Source organism: Chelon labrosus (genome assembly GCF_963514085.1).
Source record: "Chelon labrosus genome assembly, chromosome: 1".
NCBI lineage: Eukaryota > Metazoa > Chordata > Actinopteri > Mugiliformes > Mugilidae > Chelon > Chelon labrosus.
This window is the reverse complement of record NC_140337.1, coordinates 10,396,515-10,420,579: the sequence shown is the minus strand read 5'-3', so window position 1 is coordinate 10,420,579 and position 24,065 is coordinate 10,396,515. Positions and strand designations below refer to the sequence as shown.

The 24,065-nt window shown below is 43.7% G+C and overlaps 1 long non-coding RNA gene across 1 annotated transcript; it reads left to right on the top strand.

The window, feature by feature from the left end:
• The first annotated feature begins 7,107 nt into the window (after positions 1-7,107).
• LOC311486986 lies at positions 7,108-8,357 on the top strand. Its single transcript, XR_014699014.1, has 3 exons — positions 7,108-7,294; positions 7,379-7,515; positions 7,595-8,357. It is a non-coding gene; the product is annotated as an uncharacterized lncRNA (long non-coding RNA).
• Positions 8,358-24,065: the final 15,708 nt, after the last annotated feature.

The window sequence follows — 24,065 nt, the reverse complement described above, 5'->3', positions numbered from 1 at the left end:
AATTAAACTTAAAGTAATGCATTGACTGGACTTTGTGTGAGTTTTCTCTTTCTGGTCAATGCTCATTTAAGTCATGTCTTTAAGTTTTGAGTTGAAAAGAAGCGATGGGGGAGGAGGGAGGGTGATATGAAATGAATATTGAGAAATGTTGAGGCTGCTGCCGTTTGTGCATTTTAAACTTGATAGTATATGTAGTAGTATAACCAAAATGTACACGATTTTGTGTATATATATATATATATATATATATATATATATATATAGATATTAGGATAACATACAATGTTATGGATCCTGGGAGAAAGTTGTGTGCACACTAATGTAAGCAAAATGTATTATTGCATATATGTATTGGGGGTTATTATGCATAATACTACTAAGTAAAGTACATTTCCCAGCATGCTCTGTGGTTACTGGTTAATTTCCATCCCAGAGCCGAGCCAAACATCGCTGTGAGGAAGGACACCTCATTTCTCCAAAATGTCAACATGAATGGATTTTTAGAAACCTCCATATTTATTTTAGTTTTAATTAAACTGAGCTATTTGAAAAGGTCATCACATACCCATTCAGGACCACGTAACCCCTCAGAAAATCCCCTAAAACTTGGAGACTGGAGGGTTTTTTAGCCATCTGCAGTGAAGGGCCTAGATTACAGCCAGAAAAATTCCAGTCAGAATTAATCGGTACTACTGGTCTTCCAAATGTCCAAAATTGATATTGTCAGAAAAAAACAATTTGTCTGTCATCATACATGTCATTTTTATGAATCCTTAAAATGTTTACAGCTTAAAGTAGTGACTATTTTTATTAATGCATAATCACTTATTCTCTGAATTGTTTTGTCTGAGTAAGACCACAAAAAGGCTTGTGAAAGCTCTTTAAGTTTATTATTATTTTTTTTTTTTTATCTAACCTTAAGTCCCAAATCCAAGAGTACTACTCACTTTAATATCACATAAGACAAAGAAAACCCGCAATTTGCCTGCATTCAGAAGCTTTGTACATTAGTCTTTTCTTTGGCAAATAGCATCAGTTTGGCTAATGCAAGGACGTGGGGATGCATTGTCCATATTGTTATACAGTCTGTGCCTGCAGTCTACAGTCCCAGCTGGTTAAATATTTCATGGGGTAGATAGAAGGGTGCCCCTGGAGATGTTTGTGCAGAATTGTCAGTAAACTATAGGGCCCTCATAGGTTTAAGAGTTTATGGTTGTCATTGGAAAATATGTTAAAAAGGTAGACAACTGGAGTCCACCTTTCTCATTTTTGTCACAGGTCCCCGAACCATTGCTTGTTTTGTCTGTTCTGATGGCGCGCTCCTACTTGAGCCTATCTAATATGCATGTTCAGGTGCATCGTACTGAGACGTTTGAGAGCTGCTGTACACAGTCTTCTTCACTACATAAAACTGAGTCAGCACAAACATACATCATGCAAATCAACAACTTTCTGGCGAGAACACACAGGTAGTTTTTTTGGTTTGCTTGTTTTTTGTTTTGTTTTTTTATCACAAAAGGAGTGGCAACAGATGTTCAGGCCACAGCAATTTGTATGAGAGTCAGAAACAAAACAGCCCAAAATGTGTTGCTAACTAGCAGTTGACATCCTCACATCCCTCGAGGTCACTTCCTCCCACTCCTCCAGAATTCATTCTCCAGATAGGCGCGGGCCCCTCCGCCCCTCCGCCCCACCTCGCCCCTCCCCTCTCCCCACTCCCGACTCCCCCACCCCACTATCCGCCCATCCCTCGGTGGAAGTGCTCAGGGCGCCTGGAGTGAGGAGCGAACAGCTGTTTGAATTAAATCTGCAAGAGTGAGTCTAGACGGGGCCAGGTTTATTGAAGCGATGTCGACTGTCAGATTGATGGAAGACAAGGGGGAGATGGCTCGGGCTTGTTACAGGCAAAGCCAAACTGGATTCTCTGCCTGTAAGCTGCTGTAAATCTTGTCTGTTTGATGGGGAGATTAGTTGCAATTCTGAACACATAAATACGGTGTTAGCTTTAAAGTGAAACTGGCCAGAAAACATGAACACGGGGATGCTGAGAGTAAGACCGAACACACACTGCAGCTTTTCATTTTTGTGAAATACGTGAAAGTTTTTGGTATGAAATCTGGATCTGAAGCATTAATGAAAGCAGTCCATTTAGATCCGGCAATTCAATGAAACATAAAGGACCTCAAATCTTAATTTCAAAGTTAGAAAAGACTTATCAAAAGCATCTTGGAAACATTAAAAAGTGGAAGTCAGTGGAAAGATTTTTGAGAAGCGCATATCTTTGTAAATTTAAGGAAGGTTTTCCAAACAGAGCAAATAGATTTTCTTTTGTTAGCATTTTAGATATAAGAGTTTGGGTGAATTTTACAAAAAATGTGTTTGATTATAAATATACTGCTGAAGCCAATGAAATCGAACATTGATTCATGTGAAGGATGTCCTTGATAATAGTCAGCCATGAAATCTGGAATGAAAACCAGGCATTTCATGTGCACAAATATTTTCTCCACTTAAGCTGGAGTTATTCAGAAATACATAGACATGAGAAAAGTGTGTTAAGCGAACGAATGAAACTGTATTCCTCATACACAAATGATGGAATGCAGTTTGTGACTTGCTTGACTTGCCCGTAATTATTTGCAGAAACTACATTACTGTCATCTTTGCAGGTAGGCAAGGTAGTATGAAGATTGAAAAAGTTCACATTCAGTGGTGCAGGTTGTGGTGATGGCTTAACATATAACAAGCACAAAATATCCATTTCAAGTTGTGTTCAGTGCATATACACTGATCCGGCATAACATTATGACCACCGTCCTAATATTGTGTAGGTCCAGGTGTGACTCATCAGAGAATGGACATGGGTCTTCTGAAGGTGTTCCTGTGGTGTCTAGCAACAGAATGTTGCTGGTTGGGACCTTTGGGTGCTATGGATTGAGGGGAGGGACCTCTGTGGATCATCCCACAGATACTTGATCAGTTTGGGATCTCGTGAATTTGGAGGCCAGGTCAACACCTTGTGCTGTTCTTCATGTTTTTTTGTTTTTTTTTTCATGACTTAGGGTCATCCTGCTGGGAATGGCTGTATCAAGGAGTTTTATTGCTATGTTGTGGGGGTGCCTGGTCTGGTCTAGGTGAGTGGTACAGTACATATTTAAGTAACATCCACATGAATGCCAGGTCCAAAAGTTTTCCAGCAGAACATTAAATTGTCACAAGATGATCAACGTTAGTATTTCACCTGTCAGTGGTCATAATGTTATGCCTGATAGGTGTAGATTACTTATTCAGTTTTTGTTTCATATCAGTTTGGTTTGATTAGTTTTAGGCAACTTAAATATTTAGGGTACAGAAAAAGATCATGAAGTGGTTTTCATCAGTCGATTTACTGCTCTTAAAGTGAGAGTTCTGAGGTTTTCCGGCAAACTGTGCATTGCCGTTGTTTGCTGAAAGACACTGTGATGTCGTTGAGTTGACTTTGTGTGCCTTTGTCGCGTGCCAAGATCACACCGGTGAGTGCGGCATCCCGTTACAGCTTGAATTTCCACTGCGTTCGCGTGGCGGCATCTGCAGCAGCGTGTACAGCGTGCGCAAGTGTGGGCGTGTGCGCAGAAGAGGTGTGGACGGCGGTCGTGCCTCGACAACTCTTTTGAAAGTGACTCTGACAGTTTGGATAACAGTGCTGGGCTGCATCCTTGCTGCCCACACACACGAAGACACACACACACACCGCCACCGCTGTTGTCGCTTTGCCTTCAAATGGTGGGCTCCTCCGACGCCAAGTGTTGGGGGCCAGCTTATAATTAACTTGCCTGCCAAGCGGTATTATATATCATCAGGGTGCTTGACGTTGGCCTAGAGGAACTCCAAAAAAGTGGCAGTGCTATTGTTCACCGCCTAATAAGGTCAACGCTGTGGCATGGTAAATTACAGTTATTTGTATCATTTAGACAACAAATGTAGTCAGATGTCAACTCCAGATTCTCACGTGGACCCTTCTGGGCCTGAAAGGGGGAAGCAACCGGGTCCCATTTGTTGAGCGCAGCCAGCAAGGGTGGAAAAATGCTGTTTTGTTATTATTATTTTGGAGACTGAAATGTGGGGAGATAACAGAGAGGGGAAAGAGCACCAGTGACTTTCCAACCAAATGATGGCAATTAATGTTGCTGTTTATGAGCTTGAGGCAGATTTTTCTTCTTCTTCAATTAACTCAGTGCGAGTGCACCCGTGGTTTGATGAGTGCCTCATCCAAGTGGACTTATACACATACAGTGCACTGTCTCCCCCTGCTTCTGCCTCTGATTATCCCTCTATTTAGTGTATGTAGCCCAAAACCTCAAGATATCATTATTTGGCTTTATATTTCTGTATGTAATACCATTTTGTTTTGAAAGTAAGTAACATAAGAACTCAATGCAGGTTTTTACAAACATGAATTTACAATTCTTTCAAAAGAAACTGTGACTTTGGGAAGTGGATGCTGATACTAAGAGCTAAATGTCGGCAATTTTCCATTGCGATCACATCATACGCTCAAAGTCATGCACCCGCAACAAAATGCTGAGGCCAAACACATCAAACCTAAATAAATCTTAGGTCAAGTGTAAAGTATTTCAGCAATCGCTAGGTCTGTAGTGTGTGTTTTGCCCCTAGTGTATATTTTACTATGAGTTTGCCAGCCCTGCACATCACTTGACTGCTTGCGTGAACTGTGTCCCACTGCTCTGTTGTTCAAGAAAAAGTTTAAGATGTTTTTGGGAAGTGTGCTTTATGTGTTTACTCGCAGAGAGTTAAGTCAGACAAATCCGGGCTAGAACCAGTTACCAGGCAACCAGCAGAGATTTCAGGGAGTTACCAAGCATGGCTAAGAAGTGGCTTTTGTCCAAAAAAACACCTCCTTGTTCACTCATTCTCAACTTAATACACACTAAGTAGTTTTCACGGTGGTGAGCAGTAAATTGAGGTTTTAGGACTTACCCAACAAGTGTTTTCACGTCCTTCAAATGTATTGCTTTGTGGGTTTCTTTGAAAGAAGAAGTACGCATACCACTGACATGTTGGTACCCTTTCCTACCAGGGCAATACGCCATGGCATTAAAACCACCTGCCTAATATTATGTTGTCAAGACAGCCCTGACTGGTACTTAGTATGTGGGTGTCCTGTGGTGTCTTGCACCTGGACGTTGGCAGCGGTTCCTCTGGGTCCTGTGCATTGCGGGGGTTGGACCTCAACAGATCATTTGAGAGTACCCTCTGAATGCTCAGTCTTGTTGGAATTTAGAGAGTTTGGAAGTCGAGTTAGCTCCTTAGGTGCTTAGTCGTGTCAAAGTGACATCCAAGTGAATGCCAAAAATGAAGGTTTCCCACTGATGATGATCAATGACACAAAAATGACTGTATATTATAATGAGAGTGGGATCGGAAAGCATCTGACACAAAGGTTTATGTATGTATTAAAGGGGAACTACTGTTTTTTTACGACCTGGACCTTATTTCTGGCATAAAATACGATTGTTTACCCACCCATATAACTTTTGTGTAATTCGTAGTCGTTCGAGAGATATTTAGATCTGCGTATATCCATATAGTGGGAGTGACTGGGGCACCGAAACGCAGCCTCTAAATAACGCATTATCTGCCGCGAAACTCGTTCATTTCACCAATATTTTGTTATCGTACACTAGTGCTATTCCCCGTTGAGTCCGGAGTTACCTGTTATCATCATCCAGATGATGTCATCTCTGAGCGCCGCGTGCACCCGCGACGGTCGGCTTATTTACCTGTAATTTGCTACTGCTATGGTTCATCCACAACCTCAAAATCGGAAAAATATTCAGCCATGTTGCAAAAAACTAGCAGTAGCAAATTACAGGTAAACAAGCCAACCATTGCGATAATGCATTATTTAGAGGCTGCATTTCGGTGCCCCAGTCACTCCCACTATCTGGCTATAAAAAAGATCTAAATATTTTCCGAAATTACACAAAAGTTATATGGGTGAGTAAATGATCATATTTCATGCCAGAAATAAGGTCCAGGTTATAAAAAACGGTAGTTCCCCTTTAAGCAAACAAGAAATCTTAAGGTGTCGGTAACAGATTTTGTTGCCTTTCGACAAAGCTAGCCATTTTCCTTCTCTTTCCATTATTTGTGCTAAGTACTCTAAGCAACAAAGCTAACCTTATTTAACAAACAAATAGGCGAGTGGTTCCAATGTTCTCATCCAACTCTCGGACAGAAATCAATTGAATTGTAAAGCTAATTCTAAGGTTGTTAATTTCAGTTTCGTGGTAAACCTTTCATTTAAGCTTGGTTGCCTTATGTTTTTAATTGCCGGTTGTTTTCCTAGCCTGAGACCAGTCATCCGTTGGCCCTGATTATTGAGCAAACTGCTTTCTGACTTTATCTGCCTCAGCTTTAAAGTTTGCTTTAGGGTTAGAGTTCTACATATATATTGCAAAACCATCTCAACAATCTCTATAAATTGTCTCCATACCAGTCCATACCACGACACCATCACTCAAAGCTTGATCTGTCACCCTCGGCCAAGGCCATGTACAATTGTACAACCTATTCAGTTTAAAGACACAGCAACACATACCACTTGAAGCTGCTATGACTTCAATACCGATAGCATTTCTAAAGAATTGTAAGCATGGGGTTAAGTTCAAAGCGCCCAGCCTTACACCAGCAGTAGGAAGTAGCATGTGGGCATTTTAGATCTAGATGTGCGCACTGTGGAGAAGGAAAGCTGTGCAGTTCTGAGGCATTTATGCCGTGGAAGTGAAAGGCAACTGAGATTTGCGTGATAACCGTTCAGCTGGTGGGTTGTACTGGGCCTCGTTTCGAGATCAGGCGCCTCGAAAACTGATCCTAAGCTGTGTAAAGGTGGTCAGAAAGGAGGCTGCGGCCATCCTCGCCGGTTCCCTTCTGTCTCTTTGCTCATTTAGGAGGTGTAATGGAGTTGAGGCGATTGATTGATTCCCAGAGACAGATGGCATGTACCCAAGATGGGTAACTCTGCCTGTGTCCAATAAATGTGGTGAGTTTTTCTCCTCCATTGCATTGTGTAAGAACCAGTCCATTGTTTCTATTTGTAGCAGGATGAGATGCTCATCCTCGTTTTTAAGGTACGAGTGTGTTGCCTGGCTCAATTCTGCTTTCTAACCAATCACCGCATGGGGGCACTCTATAAGAGGAGGCTGTGTCCATCTTGACTCCCTCTCGCTCTTTGGCTCCGAGACCGCCCACTTCCTGGTCGCCTCGCTTCCTGTCCACGCTGCTACCTGTGCAGGTAATGTAGCCGTCACTGTCTGTACTCGCGTGGAAATCTGACCGTTTGACTCACAAATTAATTAGATCGTTTGTTTGGATGTAGCTTCCTGTATTGCCGTTTTGGGCTAAGGTAATGCCTTGCATGCCGTTCTCCCGAGCTGTTTGACTGTCCTCCTCCTGCTGCTGCACAGCGCGAGCTTGCACTGACTCTCGCTCAGGTGATTGAATAATACTAGAGTGGTAAGTTAGCCTGATGGAAATTGTGGTCGCTCTCATTTTCTGATGTTAGTGAGATTTTAATCTGGTTTATTTGATGCAGGTACTCTATAACGGAGGCAGCTCTGAGGACCGCTGCTGCTTTGCTTTGTTTTGCTTCGCTGCTTTGTTCTGCTTCGTTCCACTCGTGCTTTGCTCTGCCCTACGTCAGCTGCTGCTTCACGCTGCTTCGCGTCATCAGGCTTGGCTACACTCAAGAGGTTGCTGTGCCTGGCCCTAACGCTGACTGCAGACCCCTATTTTAGGCTGGCGTCATAGACAAACTGCCGTAGTCTTAAGTCTTTGTGTGTGTGTGTGTATGTGACCTTTGGGGGTTCGCCTTCTCTTTATTTTGCTTGATTCTGTTTTTGTTTTGTTCTTTTGTTTTGAGTATGTTAAGACAGTGATGCTTTGTTTTGGTTAAGTTTTGTTATGTTAAATTACTAACCACAGGAACTAATTTATTTGATTTCATTAATTATTCCTGTGAACTTTTGGCTCTTTTACATTACTTGATTTGTGCGATTTTGATTTATTTTGTTAACCTGTTTTTGGCAGTTTATATTTGTTTATTCGGATTCTTGGTTAATTTGTACCTTTTTGGCTGCCAACCTTAGAAGTTTTGTTAATTTTGAGTTTGTTTTGTTTATTGGGTTGTTTGATTCCATTAATGATTTATCTTTGAGTGCAATCCCATTAATTTTATTTCCCTTTTCCCCCTTCAGTTGCTGAGAGCCGACGGTGGTGGTCCTGGTGTCGCGGGTGGTGGCTTCCCTTTTTGGTGTGCTGTGCGTCCCCTGGTCCTGGTTTTTCCCTTCACTAAAGTGTGTGTGCGTGACTGTCACGTGTGACTGGGGTGACCTTATTTTTCCGTTGGATCCCTCACACCCTCGTCGACCAAATTCCCGGCCGGTAAGCCTCAGTACTGAAGGGGCCCTCCCCCTTTCCGTACACCCCTGTGTGACGGTGTTTTACTGTTTTTATAATGTAATAAAGTATAGATTTTTCATTATCTGGAACCACGTCTCCTGCCTCACTGTAGAGCGAACCTGAGTGCCTTTATTTAGGTTATTTTGTAGATTTAACTATTTCCTTGGGCGAAACTCCCAAGGTGGCGTTGTCCGGCTTGTTATGGTTGACTAATATTGCTATTTACCAGCAACTTGGTAACATATTCCTCCTCCCATCCCTCGTGTTGCCACATATTATTGCGGAAGGATCTTTTTTTTATTTTTTTTTATTTTTTTTTTACAGTATGTGCCCGGGCCTTGTCTATCCAGGTGGTACTTGTATTCCATCTGGAGCTCTAAACTCTTTCTAATCGTGAAAATAAGGACATTAAAGGTAATAGAGATCCAAATTACACCCATCCAATATTACCTTTGCCAGTCACAATCACACACCGCGGATTAAACAAATGATTTAAGTCGAGGCGGTTATTCAAGTTGAATGTCACCTCAGCAGGCGTCGTTCTCATAAAGTGCAGCAGTGATTAAAATGGTATATTGTCTCCAGTAGGTGTATGGTCCCACTGTGCCTACTCACTCTCAGATACCTTTTCTTGGTGATGGATCTTTTGCTTTTTACGCTCAAGTTTATGCTCCAGTTGCAACGATCTTCATATGATTAACAGGCTGGGTCAGTTGGACCTTCTCGTTTAAGGTTGCGCAAACGAATTCCTTCGTTTCAGTCACTGTTTTGTCCTCTCATAGTCATTCCCCAGCATTAACCTGTTCTAGGATCACAATAAACTAATTCTTGCCTGTTTCGAGTAGACTATGAATAATGGGGGCGACAAAAAAAAAAAAAAAAGGTCGCTCAGCAGCAACCGCCGTACGGGCTCTGAGCGCTGTTTTGTTAGGCTTGACTGGCTTTTGTAATTATGTTTTCCCCCCGCAACCTCCCCTGACCACGTATGGCCCCTGTAAGTGCGGAATTCAAATTAACCAAAGTGTAAAGTGCTTTTTTTTTCGCCTTGCCGTGCAATCGCACCCGAGTCTAATTTAAAGCGATTTTGTTTCATTTCACGCACAGACCATTTAAGCGAGAGAAAACGGTTTATTTTCTTTGGTCAACCGTTGTGACTGCCCGCTTTAGCTTGGGCGGTTTTCGCGGCGTGGTGAGTCCGAAGCAATGTTCGGTCAAAAAAATAAATACATTAATGACTAATTACACCATAAATTTTGTTAAAAGCTATAATAATGTAATTTATTGTTCAAACGCATATGATTAACTCTTACACTGTCCGACTACATAGGCTCTTTTCATGCTAATCAAAGGAGAGACATTGCAGGCTTAGACGCTTATGTGCAACAGCTTCTTAGGCTAGGCCTTTGGTGTAATTCCTGCTAATGGTTGTTTCAAATCTTCACGACAACAGCGCAAGGGGAGAAAAAAAATGTCACCAAATCTCGCTAAATGTATCTCACAGGCCCTAATTACCTCAGCTTAATGAGTTACAATCAGCAGATCTCGCCTGCAATCTCCCAGTAGCGTCTCTGTTTGCCAGTTTGGTTCAGAGGTTGGAGGTGTGTGTGTGTGTTAGTGTTTATGGTGGAGGGGGGGTTGCTGTTCCTTAATGAAACCCAGCATGGAACCCCCCTCACCCCCTCCAAAAAAAAAAAAAAAAAAAAAAGCAGAAGACAGTGATTAGAAGCGTACACAAACACAGAAGAAAAAAAAAGCTGCAAATAGTGATTAGAATGTAATTGTAATCCTGCAAAGGGAAGAGGATCTCCGTCGCAGAGCGGGCAGAGGAAGGGGTTAATTAAGAACAGGGAAGAGCGGAAGGGTTACGCGGGCCGTCTTGGAAGTGCAAGCGCTGTTTAATATTCATTACCGTTCTTTTGAGTTGCGGGAAATAATTGCCACTTTCAAAATGTACAGATTATGCTCCGAAATTGACTGAGCCAAACAAATGGAGTGATTTTCTGTTTACAATGGCTCGGCTAACTGCGCGCAACTGGCTAATAAAAAGACGCAGCCTTAATATCAATGGACGTTAAAGGGAGGGGGGAAAAAAAAAGGGATGAACAAATAATGTCATTCAGACTCTCTCATCCTATCTTCATCATCCGAGGCCGGTCTGGGGTCAACGGATTCGCTCTGCATGTGGTCAATTAGGGTCGGTCGCCGGCGACGGGGTCAGCGCTGGGTCTCTCGACCTCCTGACGGGGAGGCCGCCCACTCCGCGGCCTCATTGGCCGCCCCGCCTCGTTCCTCCCGCCTGTCAGGGAGGAAGGCGGGGTGGAAGCAGGAAGCGGCCGGTCCGGTTTTTGCCCCGGGGCCTTCTAATGATGACAGGGGCTTCCTCCGAGGCTCATTAAGGATATCATCTGCAGGAGACTCCCTTAAAAGCACATAAGAGATACTGTCTGGATGTACAAGCAGCTGAAGCATGTTCTCACCGGGATTACAGGCCAATTTAAGGAGTGTGAACTGGAGCAGCTCATGCACACTGTGTCCAATTCTCAACCTCAGTGCATCACGGAACAGTTTCGAGAACGAAGGTCTTTAGAGAGACTTTATCCGCCGATGTAAGAGCAAAATGTTGGTGCTCCGCGTAGCTGGAAACAAGCGAATGAAGCAACAGAGCGTCGTGACTTCAGCGCTCCTGTCAGCGCTTAAGCGAGCCCGCCGCTCCTGACCCCTCCCGACACTCAAGCCAGCTCCTTCTTCCGTCCCTCGCCGCCTTCCCCCTTCGCACTCCCCCTCTCCTTCTGCTCCTGTCGGCTGAGAGTCAAAGTTCTCCCTTAATCAGCACAATGCTCTCTGTGGCAGGTGTTAGTGAGCTTCTTTTCTTTTTTTTTTCTTTTTTTTTTTTTCTCCTTCTCCCTCCCTGGCATCTTGATCACCCCTCGGGGAGCGAGATGGCCTGCGACGCCGGGCTCGCAGCGGGAGATGTCATCGGGAGGAGAGCCACCCACGGCGGCGACAGAATCGGGCAAATTGCTCTCTCCGTGGCGAGAGGGAAAGGTTAGGGCCGCGGGATTAATCCGGGCTCGCGGCGCGCGGAATTACAGTGGGAGGTTAGCGAGACGATGCAGCTCTACCAGCAGCAGTTTGCATAAATATGAAACGCCCAGACATCTTACAAAGTTGGACACATGTTTACGCCCGGTCAGCAATTCAAACTACCCGAATCATGACATTGTGATTTTGCAACATTGCCACGTACTGATCTGGCAACGTAGGCCTGTTTCTGAACTATCTCAATGAATCATATATGGATAATATGCAGTAGTGTATAAGGCCCTGTTAAAGTACCTTTAAACGTCAAAATGTGCGCTGCACGCTGGCGTCGGTGTCAAAGCAACTCTATCTGGAAGTTTAATGACATTTGCTAACAACTGCTGCATCTTCACCTCGCTTCCCCGACATCTGTTCCCATCCGATAAACGGCTCCGTCGCGTTGCGCCTCTAAAAATTTCGCTTCATGCTCCGCCTGAACCCAGGTCCAGAAGTGTGCCACTAATTGGATGGCTTCTTCATAAATATTGTATGTGTTCGGAGCTTTAAGACGGTTCTCACCTGAGTAGGTTTCTTAATGACTATTTCCATAAATTAAAGTTGGAAAATTACATTTCGCGAGTGGCGTTAATTCCTTAAAAGTGTTCTTAAGTTTTAGCACTTCATTCCGCCCTGCTGGACACCGGCGCTTGTCGAATGGTAATGGCGGTGGCGGCCCGTTAAGCTCCTCCAGCCAATGTGGCTAATCGGCCTAATCTGACCTCTTTGGTTACCTGAGTGTTGCGGCACAGCGGCGACCCCGGCTTCGCAGCGGAGTGCGTTATTTTGGTGGACGGTACTTCTTGAGGTCAGCCTGGATTTGCTGCCATGCTGGGCAGACGGAGGTGAGCTTCAAAAATGTGAGGATAAAGCACTGATTTATACATTTTCTCCATATATCTTTGTACCAATTCCGCAGTCACACTTAACATGAGACTTAATATTCATTCTGGGTTCCCAAGGCTGTATAAATGCCACCCTGGCCGGTCCTGGAGAGTGTATTTAGTACAAGAGAGTGCTGTCTAATGGCTCAATTTTGCAATGCAGAGCACAGAGCAGCCTGTCGCCGCCTGAGATGTAAGAGGCACGGGTTGGTCTCTTTCGGATTTTCAGACGCCGTCGTGCAAGCTCTGCAGAATGCACACGCACGGTGCGGGCAGCATTTCTGCTTACAAGCTAAATTGTTAAGCTTTCAAAGGTGGCACGAGGGGAGCTGATTTGGTGAGCCGCTCCCTTCTCTCCTGCAGCTTCTGCTTCCACAGAGAGGGCCCCCCGTCACATTCAGCTATCAAAGTGCACGCGTCAGCACACTCGGCTTGTCATGAGGGCTTCTGGGAGAGACCGGTTTCTAACATTCTCTCCCGGAGTGTTTTCCAGGCGAGCCGCGAGGGCGAAAATGCGCGCCGATGCGCTCCCCTGCCACTCGGAGCGAACTGCCCCCCCCCCCGGTTCTGTCAAAAAAGGCCGTTTCAAAGGAGCCGCTCGGGCCCGACGGGCAGATCTCTCTCAGGTTGTTGTCAATTAAGGCGGCGTTGCGGCGTTTGATCTTGAGCCGCGCGCTTCTCACGAGAGAGGCCGCGTTAATGGGCAAACCCTCGCGTCTTTTTCGCGGCGGATATTTTTCTGTGTCGTGGCGGGAAAAAGGCACATGTGATGCAACTTGATGTCATTAAGTGCTTCGGAAAATGAGCCAGCGTTACCTGCTGTGACATCCTGATACACCGATCAGGCATAACATTATGACCACCTTCCTCATATTGTGTAGGTCTCCCTTGTGCCTCCAAAACAGACAGTTGTGACTCATCAGAGAATGGACATGGGCCTTCTGAGGGTGTCCCGCTGGAGGTCCTTTGGGTCCTGTGGGTTGGGGGGAGGGGTCTCTGTGGATCATCCCACAGATACTTGATCAGTTTGGGATCTAGTTTGGAGGCCAGGTTTTTTTTTGTGTGTGTGTGTCTGTGTCAGGCTGCATAGCTATGGGGTGGGTGGGGGTGCCTGGTCTGGTCTGGTCTAGGTGCGTAGTATCATCCACAAAAATGCCAGGTCCAAAAGTTTCCCATCAGAGCATTGTATTGCCACAAGATGGTCAATGTTATTCACTTCTCCTGTCAGCGGTTATAATGTTGTGGCTGATCGGTGTATATCTGCTATGGAAGAAGATCTCTCCTCACCCAACAATAGAGATATCCATCATAGTTTTTTTTTTGTGTGTGTGTGTGTCCGCATGTGTCCACATGCGTTTATGTCATGTCCACAGTATGGACGGCAGCTTGTTGCCCGTTATAGGTTGAGCCACTCTGTGGTAGCGTAAGACATCTGTCCGTGTTGACAGCGAGGCAGCTTGCCTGTGCTGCTCATGCTCAGTCGTAGCAAGTAGATGTGTATATATGGGTGAAGCAGGCTTTTTCTCTCTCCTCCTTCACAGCAGCAGACAGATAATCCCATATGAGTGCCCACTCTTAGGTCTGGTTTCATTATCAGTGCAGCCCTAATCAGATCTGCACATTAGACAAGAACAGACCTTATTCCACCCCACGCACCACCCGCCCGTAGCCATCGCCTCACATCTCATGTCAGTTGTTTTTCCCACTGTCTCTTTCTGTTTCGCCTAAATTTGCTTGCATGTGCAGCACACGACGCAACTAACGGGTTTATTTGGCAGCCGTTGGGATATTTCGGCGCGGATCGACCGTCCGGCAAACACCGCCATCGTTAGCGTGGCTAAAAATGTAGCACAGAGAGGATGCAACGGTAAGATTGGCGGCGCCAGGGAGGGCTTATTAACTCACTAGACGGTCGGTTTGCAGTTGAGTTGCCATTTGGATTAAGAAAGATTAAGAAAAACGTTTATTTGTCCCGCAATGGGGAACTGAAGGCACGCCACAATTTTGACATCAAAAATTGTAAAAAATGCTAAAATTATTTTTGATAGCCGACGCCTGAACCATTTTCTAAATAGCTCAAAAAAATATACAGAAGCCGTGATGGAAGAAGACCCATACTGTTCACTTTTAAATCATCTGTTGCCTTGCAGCTTGCATGAAGCCTGACGTGAATTTAAAGGAAAATGTGGGTCACAAAATATATATATATATATCTATATATATCTATCTATCTATATATATATCTATCTATCTATATATATATATATATATATATATGAAATCTGGAGCTCTATCTTGGGTCTCTCTCTCTCACTGCCCTCGCTTTTTTCCCCTCATCTGCTCTCTCTTTCTAATTAGGTTCTACAGCGAGTGCAGACTGGACAGGGGCCTATAATGGAGCCAGATGTTCGAGGAGATTTCACCCCGCAGGGGGATGTTTTGTTTACTACAAGATGAAAACAACTCTCTCGCCTTCGCTTTCCTTTTGGGGTTGTTTATGTGCTAAAACCACATTTCCCCCCGTCCTGCTCTGGTTGAGTTTCAGACGCCACAAATAAGTTTGAAATGATTTCATTTTTTTTTTTGGATTAATAGCAAAATTGCAAAAAAAATAAAAAATAACGTCCGGGTAAACTGCTGTAAAAAACATTTTTGAAACTTTCTTATTCTTTCGGATAAAACGCTATCCATACTGCTGAAATCCATAGTGGTTGCATCAGCAGAAAATTCATTCCTCACGTTCTCTGCTTTTCCCCTCATCCAACACAGTGTGACAACCATTATCCAGCTCAACACTTATCACCACAAAATTGACATGTAACCCATTTCTGGGATGATTAATTTAGCTTTGGTGTGGCCCGCCGGAGGATCAGTCTTAATCAGCGGGGACAGAGAGAGAGAGAGAGAGAGAGAGAAAGCCAAAGAGTGCCTGGGTCTATACATCAGCCACCGCAGGAAAAACAAATGAAGACGCTCGGAATCAACTCCATCTGCATCTCAGACTGATGCTCGGAGCGGGATTAGGAGGCCGAGTCGATGAGCCCGACGCAGAGTGTCGGCGGCGGCAGCGTGATTGGACAGTAATACCCTCGCACTCGTCAGCGTCTCGAGATCCGCCGAGGTTGTAATTGGGCAGTGCTCGAGACTCAAGCGACTGATAAGGTTGATTAGTCCGGTGCGGCGACGGAGGGCGGCGGCGAGGTTTACGAGAATCGGGCCGAGATGAGATGAGCCGCGCACGGCAAAGTTGATCAGGTCACGACCCAAGAAACTCAGCATCAGCATTAGGGGACGCTTTGCAAAGTGGTCACTTGAGTCACTAAAGCAAAAATAAAAGTCTGCCCAAACTACACACAAAGAACAGGATGTGTCATTTCCCTGCGAAAACATCTCACGCAAAGGTAATTTCTTGAAAAGTGAGTAAGACTTTAATGAAAAGGTTTTTAAAAAGAAATACACACAGTGAAATTTAAAAAAATGACCCCGCGCTTTGACAAGTAAGTCGAGCACATCTGTCCTTTAGAAAAAAAACACGCTTGCTCCCTTTTGAATCTCACCCACCTCATTCTGGTCTCCGAGCAGAGAGGCAGCGAGAAAGCACAATCACATTAGCATGAAGTCAAATCTGCCTTTTGTGAAATGCCAATCCAATTAGCACGTTCTCGTTTAGCTCCCTCTTCCTAAATGGAGGCTTTTGCATCTTTTACAAGGATGATGTGCAGTAAAAGGCACATTTAGTAAACAGCGAGGCCCTCTGGCTTTCCTCGGGGACTATTCAAGCTAGGTGGCTAATGAAACGGTTCCATAAAAAACAGCAGGGGGGCCCTGGGATGGGCCATGAGGAGCTCATGGTGGTGGTCTCTCCTGGGGATGGGGACTGAAAGAAAGGATGATCCCTGTCAGAGGGGAAAGGTGCTGCTTGAAAGGCACAGCGGTATTGATTGTTCATAATTACACTCGTGGTTGGTAATGAAATGGAATGAAACCCCAAATGAACAAAACATTCTTATTCAGATGAAAATGCCTTAAATGTATGCAGCTAGCAAGTTGCTTTGTTGAAGAGTGTTTGTTTAAAAGTCCCTATATGGGTTGGAGATTTCAAAACTAACAGTCAATTTTTTGCAAACCTTCCAGCGGTGGGAAGGCAAAGACATCTTTGTTAAAGTTTTACGATCATTTCCATAACACCACACTCCCCTTGGGAACAGAGAGGTGAGGCCCCCTCCCTTTCTGGTAGACTCCCCAAAGGTCAATAGGCAAGGCAGGGAGCTGCTTGGGGTTGGCCTGCGGTCAAACGGTCGTCGTGCTCCCTGAGGGGCACCCACCTGATGCAACTCGGCACACTCAGTCCCATAACATGTTGTGTGCATGTCTCCTTAAAGTAGGACAGCTGACTGTTGTCAAGTCTATGTGTACACCACCAGCGGTAGTCCAAACACCGTACCCCTTTGCCTAGGGACCCTAAAATTGCCTCTGGGACCACCATAAGACCTTACTGGAAAAAAATATACACAGCAACAGATAAATTGGATACATTTTGATCCAATTTGAATTGTGTTTTGTATTGCACAGTATTGTCAACTTAAAAGATATGTTTGCAAGTCAAGAAAGAAAGTCACAGGTTTTGTAAATTTAGTAAAGTGCCATTTAGTTTTGTGAAACAAATATAGCTGGCCTTCCCCAACAACACCAACAATTATCTTGACCTTGTTGCAAGAATTACAAAATGCAAAATTACCTTTTAAATGATTGGAATTATCATATAAAAACAAAACATACTTATATACACCGATCAGGCATAACATTATGACCACCTTCCTAATATTGTGTAGGTCTCCCTTGCGCCTCCAGAACAACTGGGACTCCTCAGAGAATGGACATGGGCCTCCTGAGGGTGTCATGTGGTGTCTGGCAACAGAATGTTGTTAGTGGGGGCCTTTGGGTCCTATGGGTTGAGGGGAGGGGCCTCTGTGGATCATCCCACAGATACTTGATCAGTTTGGGATCGAGTGAATTTGGAGGCCAGGTCAACACCTTGTGCTGTTCTTCATGTTTTTTTGAGTTGTTCCTAAACCGTTCTTGTGTGTGCGCCTGTGTCAGGCTGCATCCTGTGTGCGTCATTGCTATGGGATGGGGGTGTCTGGTCTGGTCTAGGTGGATGCAGCATGTCTAAGTAACGTCCACACGAATGCCAGGACCAAACGTTTGCCAGAAGAACATTGAATTGTCTCAAGATGGTCAATGTTATTCACTTCTCCTGTCAGTGGTTTCAATTCTATGCCTGATCAGTGTGTGTAGTTCTTGTCCGATTCAAACGGGAGCAAAACAAATGCCAATTGTCAGTTCCCATTGACCGTCTACAGGAGAAAGATGATTTCCAAGTGAGCCAAATGAACTTGCTAAGATGGATCTCCCTACTCACTTAATGCTGGAGGACTTGGAGGAATTAAAATAAACAAATGGCACCTTTTGTTATCCCTTTCCAAGCTGGAACCGTCCTGCCTTTTAAAATGTACAGCCTCCGTTTGTCAAGCAAGATCTTCGCACTTCACAGAGATCAGACTTTTTTCTACAATTAAACTCACATCAGACTTGATGCACGACTCCTTCTCCTTTCATTTTTGTGGCCTCAGTCTTTTATTACTGTTAGAAATGGTGATCAAACTAAAAAAAAAAATAAAAAAAAAATGAGACCCAGTTCTGGTAATAAACTTGGATTTTATTTTAATTATTATGAGCTCTGTGGAAGAACTAGGGATAAAAATGTAATGCTTTTGTAATCTTAAGTGCATGTGGTATGTATTTGGCTCAAACTCCCCGATTAATGAGAAGCTTTACCGTGTCCAACTCTTGCTCAAAGCTCCTGGTCATTCATATTGAACTCTGAGTTGTTTTTTTTCTTTTTTTTTTTAACCGCAAAGTTTCTGGAGTGTATATGGCCCGGAGGAAACCCAGCAGACCTCAAATTATCCTCCTCCTTTTTCTGGCTCTTTTCATCATTTCAGCTCTCTTGCACACCATTCCTTTACTCTTGGACATTTTACCCACAGTTATATCTGTTCTCGCTTGCACATTATTTTCTTGCTTTCTTCTTCTCTCCCCGCTCCGGTCCATGCTTCTGCCAATTTCATGCCAGGCCAGTCCTTGGAGAATCACCAAGGGCATTGGAAACAATCAGACGACTCTTCCCTCTCCCCAAAAACAGACCTGAGTTCTTCATAATCAACCATTTATTTCCCTCTCTGTCGCAATTAAGAAGCACTAGATGGGAATTATTTTTAGACGTGGCTCTCGTTTCCTATTTCGCATTTCACAGTTCAAGATTATTTATCTAAACACGGCGCTGCGCGAGTGTGCATTCTGTGGCCCGGAGCTATTTTCCACATGGGCAACCGTGAAGTCATATTGACACTAAACATATGGTCGGCCCTGTTTTGAGATACACTTGCACACTCCCAACATTTCACTTGTCTTAATGAATAATACCACGGTGAATTCCAGCGTCTGGAATCAGTGGAATTTTTTTTTTTCAACGGCACCAACTATGCTTTCATGCATGAATTAACTGTGGTGCATTTCCATTTCTACATGGTGCTGGGGAACACAACGGTTTGTAATTTCATTTGCGAAATTATGAGGGAGGGACTAAGATAGAGAACCTTTCCGCTTGTAATAAGTGGCCCATTTTATGTTGATTTCCATCCCAGTTCGGCTGAGTACATCCCAGCCGCGGTAAAAAGAACGAAGCATTTGAGCAAAATCAATGATATTTTACGGTACTAAACCGCCAATCCTCAGCGATATATCCTTTTGTTATTGAAATGCATCTCTTTCAGAAGACCCTGGCTTCGTATCAAGACTGGAACTATTCCTGTGTGCACTGAACGGAAGAAACCTAATACTAAGTGACAGGAGAGGAAATGAAAATAATGAGATCTCATAAATATAGTTCGGGAGACAAACCTTTCGCTGCTGCTCAGACAAAAAGGAGATATTTCTGTCCACCGGGCCTGATTTCAGTGACCTCTGAGGTGTGGTAGCTGGAGAAAGGGGGGTGGGGAGGGCATGAGGATGGGCCCATGAAAGACAAAAGTGGATCAGCTTTTTTTTTCTTTCCCGTTTGGGAAGGTCAAAATGAGGAGCACGGTGACGCGGTTACTTCGAGCACAGCCAAAGAGATGCAGGAAAGACGAGGTGAGCTCACAGTCCAGTGTTTTCTGATCCGAGACGATGTTGGACTCTGTCAGAACTGCTTGTCTTGCAGTCCAGTAGGTGCAAAAACCCAATGGTGGAAGTTAAGGCTCCACGTCATCAATGTCTCGCCCGACAAATTTGCAAAACTGAATGAATCTGGAACCTCCGGGTTCCATAGCTTCAGCTATTGTATCAAACCTGATCCATACTGGATGAAAGGCAATGACTGGCCCAGCATGGGCAAGGCTGGGTAGAAGTAAGTTTCAACAAGGGGCTCTCAGATTCACCTGGTTTCCAGGCTAGGGTTAGGGTTCTAATTGTGAAAACTGTACAAGACATCTGTCTCACATCGCAGAGGTGTTTGAGGAAAAGTCAAAGAATCATCTAAGTTGTTGGAAGAGGCACCTGAGGCACGCAATGTTATGACAAATTTGGCAATTTAGCTCTGGAAACCTCACCGAATGTTCCACATATCTATCTATCAGTGATTGGCAGTGATTGGACCAACACAGGCAAGGCTGGGTAGAAATAAGTTTCAACAAAGGGCTCTCAGATTCATCTGGTTTCCAGGCTAGGGTTAGGGTTAGAGTTGTGAAACTACTGAAAACTATCTGGCTCACATCGAGGAGGTGTTAGAGGAAAAGTCAAAGAATGTTCCACGTATCTATTGAGTAAGTTAAAATATGGATCTATTTGTGGTACTAGATTGAAGTCACTGGATGACCAATCCTTGATCTTCTGAAGTTCATGAACGTATGTACAAAATTCCTTGACAGGCCGTGGTGTACTTCCATTGCCGTTCGTGGACTTGTGAAATCCAGACTAGAATTTCAGTCTCTCGGCTACTGAGTGCACGTCTGTCTGCTTGTACCAAACCAAAGACCTGATATAATAATGACACAGATTCTTCACACTTAACGTCAGAGATCTGCCCGGACGTAAATTGGAAATCCCATGTCTAAACACTCCGGGAACACATTTTGACATCTTGACAGACTTCATAAAATATTGCCAATTTAGCAACTAATTTGGAACTAGCAATGTCATTTGAGCTTGTTTGTAGCAGTTTGTCATTCTTCACCGAATTCCCAGTAATCAGATTCACAAATTTCACCGGCAGTGTTAATATATCTGACTGCGAGACATATGCCCTTCTTGATGACTTTCTGTGTTTAATGACTGCTGCCAGAGTTTCTTTTAGCCAGTGAAATTTGATGATGTCAGTGGACTACGTTTTCCTTGATCTTGACGACTCATAGCTCCTTATTAAGGTTGATTAGCAGTTTGTCGAGCCCGTGCTTTTGTGTGCATTTCTGTCATGCATAAATCTTGACAAATGGACTCTTGGCTCACCGCAACGTGCATGAAGTGGCCCACGCATATTTTACAGCTCTGTGGACTCGGAGCTTGCCGGGTCTTGACTTTGGGAAAACTCAAATGTTGACTGACGAGCTCAAAAAATCAGTCAATAAGCGGAAGCTTTGCTCAAGTGCTTAACACACACGAAGCAGTTGCTCATTAGCCGCTGAAAAACAAGTGAACCCTACTTCCTAACACATAAAGTGTCCTCAAATTCATGCATCCAAGCTGGCCTCTTTGTTTGCAGAATTCAATCATCAAAACCACTTAGTTATAAATACCTCACTAACCCTACTCCCAAATCACTGCGATACAAACGGTGCAAAAGTCACGACATGCGGCTGACATTTCAATTTAATTTCACACCCCCAACTTAATTTGTCCAGTGGGAAATATTTCTTTTGCAGACGGATTTTGAAATCAAATCTACATTTGCTTATGAAAATACCAAAGGGATAAACATTAACTGAAAAAAATAAATAAAGAAGGTTAATGAAGGTTCATGGTGGTTAAATAAAACATATTTTGCTTTATTTATTAGTCTAATCTATTTAACTCTAGCCTCCAAATCAGAATGCGAAAGGCGTCGGTTCCGCTTGCCCCGTATAAGTCAGCAACCCCAAAGACTTTAGAATGACACCGGCCTTGCCCGCCATATGCTTCTCCAAAGGTACCCGTCAGTCGTACTTGGCCCGACAGCTCAGACGTCAATAATAGCTCCATCTTGAAAAGTACTTCCGCTAATTAAGAAAGAACGACAGAGCTGGTACAGTAAAGGTTCGAGGGACGAAACGTAAAGGTGCAGGTTAACTGACAAGCCAGATGGTCTGAGTTTCGAACCAAAGTCACTTCAGCTAGTTCCACTCCTTTCACCTTGCTGCGCCCGTACTGTACTGCGGTTGCTGAAAATAGCGAACACAGCAACTTATGATTGGCAAATAGAAGGCTGTACACTAATCTAATTTACAGGGTCAGTTTTGGTTAGATTGGGGATGTTCCATTGATCTGAAAAAGTTGAATTTAGCAGTATCAAAATGCAGTCTTTTATTAGGGCGTCTCTCATTATTGAGCTACATTTGCAGTAGCTGAAGACAGATTCTCTGCTCAAGCAGACCTACCAGTATAATGATGTAGAAATACTAAAGTAAACTACATACATAACTATACTTTAATGAACACACACCTAGTGGCATGTACTTGATGTATGACAATACTCTTTGAGCCAAAAATGCCCCTGAAGACTATTGGATAAGATGTTAGTAGTGGTATTTCAGTGAGAATGGGAGCAGTGACCAGAATTTTAGAATTTACTCCTGTTGAAATTTAGCAGATATTGACATGAGTTTCTTCAGACAACCAGGTAACACACCTTTTTCATTGGGCCAGGTACATGCCCTCATGACGCCAATGTCCTTCGCGATTCCTGTTTGGATCCAAGTGACATCTGTTTCCAGAGGTGGGAAGTAACGAAGTACAAATACTTCGAAGTACAAATACTTCGTTACTGTACTTAAGTAGATTTTTCAGGTGTCTGTACTTTACTTGAGTATTTATTTTTCTGACTTTCTACTCCTTACATTGGAAAAACAGGTGTTCCTTTGTACTTCTTCTGCTGGGTTGAACAGGCAGCCTGTTGATTAGTTTGAGCTCTGCTGCCACCTAGTGACTGGAGGCTTGTTTATTGTTCAAGTATGAATAAAGACACTAATACTGAAAGTCAACGATGCCGCGTTGACCCCCCCCCCCCCCCCATGACCCCGCTATTTGAGAAGTATTGGTCTAATCTGTAAAAAGAAATTCATGTATGGTGTGGTTTCTGTTGCTATCATTAGCTTTTTGAGGATTTTATGGAAGCCACTTGACAACGTTAGCAATGCTATGGGAACACATCATTTTGATAGTTTATAGCTAACGCTAGCTAGCTTTCAGTTTAAAAACATCTTAATAATTTATTATTAAAAATTATCCAGATGCTCATGCAGGACCTCTGGTCAGGTCAGTCTACATTTTTCTGCTACAACCTTTTTCATTTTGCAAAATTATCAGCGGTTGAATTGTTTCATTAATGGCAAAATCATTTTTACTTTTTACTTAAGTACGTTTCAGAGCCTGTACTTTCTTACTTTTACTTGAGTAAAGGAGTTGAATCAGTACTTTTACTTTTGCCAGAGTATTTTTTTACACAAGTATCCGTACTTTTACTTAAGTACAGAATGTGAATACTTTTGCCACCTCTGTCTGTTTCTCTGAGATGATTAACGTAGGGAGTCGGAGAGAGCAAAAACCCAGGCTCTGCTGCACACATTTGCGTATAAGCCTCCGGGCTTTAAATTTGAAGCTTTTTAAATCGGTCGAGTGCCTCTAGTTTTCTTTCGGAAATACTCCAGTAAAGTACAAGTACCTCAAAACCGCACTCAGCTACTTTAGTTACACTTCAGCACTGCTCAGCCGGTCCTTTTACATGAAAATAGCTGTCTCTCAGAGCTTATTTCATTATTGCAGTGTCTCAAATGACAAGCTTAATAAAGGTAGAGCATGCCTGTTTTACATGAGTCTAAGCTATGCTCCGGCATGCCTGTTCAATTTATTAACATTAAGTTGATTTCCCAAGCTTTAGACAGAAACATTAAGGTAATCACCAAACCCTGAACCCCCCGCAGATTTAGCCAGCGGCGAAGCCACTGATTACAAATTCCGGTCGCTAGGAACATTTTTTTTAACAGCATCCTGACTTCCAGGGACATTATCTTGCAGATCAATTACAGTTGTTTCTCTCTTCTGATGTCGTCTGATTGACAGCCTAGGATACTGTTGTGAACAGTGACTCTCGCAAAAACCATCAAACACTTTCTGAAACTAAACTTGTTGAAGTTCCCGTAGCTTTTGTTCGTCTTTATTTCCTGACAGCTGAGAAACCGAGACGCAGAGCCGCTTGCACGTGAAACTGCAGGGGAGGGACGGCCTGGACAAGTTGCGAAAACCCATAATCACGTTGGCGCCGTGCTCAAGATGCAATAAATGGGAGGGCAGTGAGAACATTCTCTCCACATATCAGTATTGAACGCGCTCGCCCTTTTTGAACAAGCTAAG